The sequence below is a fragment of the Juglans regia genome, chromosome 2 (genome assembly GCF_001411555.2).
Source record: "Juglans regia cultivar Chandler chromosome 2, Walnut 2.0, whole genome shotgun sequence".
Lineage (NCBI taxonomy): Eukaryota > Viridiplantae > Streptophyta > Magnoliopsida > Fagales > Juglandaceae > Juglans > Juglans regia.
Genome location: NC_049902.1, coordinates 15,619,917 through 15,624,265, shown reverse-complemented (window position 1 = coordinate 15,624,265; position 4,349 = coordinate 15,619,917). Strand labels below are relative to the sequence as shown.

At 36.7% G+C, this 4,349-nt stretch overlaps 1 non-coding gene across 1 annotated transcript; it reads right to left on the bottom strand.

Moving 5' to 3' along the window:
* Positions 1-317: 317 nt before the first annotated feature.
* On the bottom strand, positions 318-425 carry LOC118347814. The gene has a single exon (XR_004800961.1). It is a non-coding gene; the product is annotated as a small nucleolar RNA R71 (small nucleolar RNA).
* Positions 426-4,349: the final 3,924 nt, after the last annotated feature.

The window sequence follows — 4,349 nt, the reverse complement described above, 5'->3', positions numbered from 1 at the left end:
AGCCACACCATCATGCATCGTGTTTCCAGCTAATATTCGCCAATTGGGTTTTAAAACAGGGATGATACAGTTACTCCCTACTTTTCATGGCTTGGAAAATGAAAATCCGTATGTGCATATTAGGGAGTTTGAGGAAGTAGTTGCGACTTTTCATAGTCAAAATGCAACTGATGACGTTGTGAGACTAAGTTCTTTTCTTTCTCTTTGAAGGATAGAGCTAAGAGTTGGCTATACTCACTGAGACCCCGATCTATTGGGTCATGGAGTGAGATGACTCGGGTCTTCTTTAATATATACTTTCCCCAACATTAGACCAATGCATTAAAAAAGAAAATTTCCACCTTTGTATAAAAGGACAGTGAGACTTTGTATCAGTCTTGGGAGAGATTTAAGGGGTTGTTGAGTATATGTCATCACCATAGGCATGAGAATTGGCGCATAATGAGCTATTTTTATGAGGGACTTACACCTAGAAAGGGCCAATTTGTGGAGATGATATATAATGATGAGTTCTTATAGAACGATCCTGATGAGGCCATAGAATACCTCAATGAGCTTGTTGAAAAATCTCACATTTGGACTGGACCTAGTGCTACTGAGGGCACAAATAGGTCACAACCTACAGGAAACCTAAATGGTGGTGGAATTTACCATCTCAGGGAAGATGATAACCTAAAGGCAAAGGTTGAGATGCTCACTAGGGAGCTAGAGGTGTTAAAGACTAAGGACTTAAAGCCAACACACGTAGCTAATCATGCAGAGTCTTTTGGACCATGTTTTGTGTGTGGTGGGGTAGATCACCTCGCCCAAGAGTGTCTCACATTTGTTGAGATGAGAGGGATGTATGAGGAACAATGTAGTGCCTTAGGTATGTACAAGAAGCCTTTTACTCCTTACTCTGATACCTATAATCTAGGGTGGCGCAATCACCCCAATTTTAGCTGGAAGTCAGAAAACTAGCCACCTGCACAACCCCTATATCATATCATGCACCTTTATCTTCTAGGAGTCCTTGAGAAGACACTTTGTATGCTTTTATTGAGGCACAAGGTAAGACTAACCAAAAGTTTGAATATTTGATTACGCAGGTGGTTGAAGAAAATAAGGAGATAAAGAGCCAAGTGTCCAAATTGATGAGCTCCTTGAGTGTGAATGAGCGTGACAAGTTCCCTTCTCAAGCTCAATCCATGCCCCAAGGTCAACATATGGCTAAAGGAAATTTGAAGGAGGTCAATGCTATTGTGACACGAAGTGGTAAGTCCTCACACATCCCAACAGCTGATAAGCCAGAGGATGTTGAAGAGGAACAAAGCAAGAATAGTGCTGAGTTGCCCAAAGAAGCCGAGGTAATCAAGAGACCAGTTAAGGTACCATTTCCTCAACCATTAAAATCTGGTATGCGAACTTTGGATTCTAGCAATGAAATCTTGGAGAACCTCAGGCAGGTAAAGATCCATTCCTCTTTTGCATGTTATTAAACAAATTCCTAATTATGCAAAAGTTCTCAAAGATTTGTGTACAGTTAAGAGGAAACACCATGTTAAGAAGACAACATTTCTAATAGAGCAAGTTAGTGCTCTAATTGAGCAGCAAATTCCTTCTAAGTGCAAGGATCCTGGTTGTCCAACCATTGCATGTAATATTGGGAATCATGAGTTTGGGCAAGTGTTGCTAGATTTAGGAGCTAGTGTAAATTTGATGCCTTATTCCATTTATTTGCAGCTTAGTTTGGGTGAAATTAAGCCTACTTCTGTTGTGCTTCAATTGGCTAACCGTTCAGTTAAAAAACCAAAAGGGATAGTTGAGGATGTTTTGATCCAAATTGACAAGTTTTACTACTCTGTTAATTTTTTAATTTTGGATACTCAGTCGGTTGTAAACTCGAACTCTAAGATTCCTCTCATATTAGGTAGACCTTTCCTTGATATGGCTAATGCACTTATAAATTGCAGGAATGGGCTGATAAAACTATCTTTTGGAAACATAACTACGGAGGTCAACATTTTCTATATCAATAATCAGCCCAGGGAGGATAATGAGTGCCACCAAACATACATGATTGACAAACTCATAGACAAGGGAGTTCACACAACTCATGATTCTGATTCCCCTGAATATTTTCTTGTTAATTCTGAATTTGATATTATGAATGATTAATCTGATGTTGTTGATATTTGTGCTATTTTTTATGAACCTCAAGATTATGACCCACATATTTGGCAATTGAAATTTGAGGAGCTGTCTAAAAAAAATAAAAAGCAAATTTCTTCAAGCATGGATAATCCCAAATTGGAATTGAAGCCATTGCCCCCAGGTCTTAAGCATGCATTTCTCGACCGAGGTGACAGTTCCCCTGTTAGTATTTCTTCTAAATTGAATTAGGGTAAGTTTAGAAAATTTCAATCAATCAAGTTAGAGGAGTTGAGAAATAATACTTATGAGAACTCTAAAATCTATAAGTAAAACGAAAACGTCTCATGATAAAAATATTGGTAGGAAGACGTTTAAGCCTAATGATTGAGTGTTCTTATATGATTCTAGACTTCAAATGCATCCATGAAAACTTAGGTCTAGGTGGACCGACCCTTTTGTAGTGAATAATGTCTTTACAAATGGAGCGGTAGAAATAGAGGATCCTGAGGATGGCCGGATCTTTAAAGTAAATGGTCAACACTTTAAAGTATTAATTGATAGGCAAGTTTTAGAAGTGGAAGACATTCCACTTGTGGATCTGGTCTATCAACATTGACCACACCACATAGGTATGTTTTTCTTTATTTGTTTTGTTTGTTTTTTTATTTTTGTTTTCTCTTATTTTCTTTCTTTTCCTTGTTGTTTGCTATTGTTTTCTTTGTTTTTGTTTGTAGGTTAGTTTCATTTTATCATTTCAGGTTACTATCTTTGGTGCTTAGCGAGCTACCCACATCACTTATCAGGTGTATTCTACTATTTTTAGTTATTCCTCTTTCAAATTTGATTTTTAAACATTGAGGATAATGTTTCATTTAAGTTGGGGGGTGGTGATGCAAATTTAGTATTTAAAATGCTTGTTGGAACTCTGTGGCATATTTTCATGTGTCAAATTTTTTTAATTTTGTATCACACATGCATTCTTTTCACATGTGTACTCATTCTCATTCATAGCCATATTTGTGAATTCAACAAACCGACCATAATCATTTTTGCTAAGGCATTCACAGAACCTCTAATGCACTCATCCAAGGTTTGTGGTAAGATCGTGGTTTGACACATGTAGCTAGAGAACTCTTTTGCTTAAGTATTTATGTGAGTTTTGGAGAGGATTGAGAGCCTACAAATGCAGTAAATTGTACTAAGCGTGTATTGATCTGTTGAATTGGACACTTTTTGTGATAATATCATTACATAGTTTGTGGTAAGATGGTGGATATACTTGGGATATGACGAACGTCAACTTAGGATCAACGTTTGAGCCTTTCAAGCTAACCCTTTCCATCATAGACCCCTAGTAGCCAACCTTGAGCCAATAAACACATTTAGCTTTTTCTTTTCATATGCCCACATTATCCTTACCTCTCCACATTGAAGTATAACCTACACACTTATTTTCCCTACCCTTATTACTTCCAAGTGTGTATTAGATGTGGAATTCTTATTTTTTTGCACAGAATAAAAAAAAAAGGAGAGTGAGAGAAAAGGGAAGAACATGAGTTGCAAGGTGTTCAAGTGAGTGAGCTTCAAAGGCAAAAATACTAAGGCTGGGTTGAAATAGCAAAATCCCAGAGTGACATAATTGTTCACCAAATTATAAAAAAAAAAATGAAAAAGGAAAAGAAAAGGAAAAAGAGGCATTATTCGATGATCTGAAAAGTTGGAGAGTACATCAAGTGATAAGTGTGGTCTACTGAGATATTTTATAAGATTTCCTTTGTATGTACTTGGAATTTTTTGAATCATTTTTCATTTTTTTAATATAACCCCGAACCTAAGCCACGTTACAACCTTTTGTGTTGACCATTTTGATCCTAAGTAAGCTTTTAGAAAGAATGGTTGAATTCTCATTTGTTAATGTTCCTATCATAAGATAAATGCTTGCTTGTTGCTTGTTCATAATTACCTAAATCTCTATGTGATTGTGTGTATACCAATTGTCAACTCCATAGAGAGAGCCCTTACACGAAACACTATTATACCCGTGAGTTATGGAGTTGAACTTTTTGCTTGAGACGTTCTTGATGTTGCATGTGTCAAGGTTAGTGGTAAGATGGTTATAGCTTGGAGAACACACATACACTCTGTGAATTACTATAAGTGGATTGATCTTGATGGGTCATTGGATTCCTTAATTTGTTTTTGATTTGTGAATATGG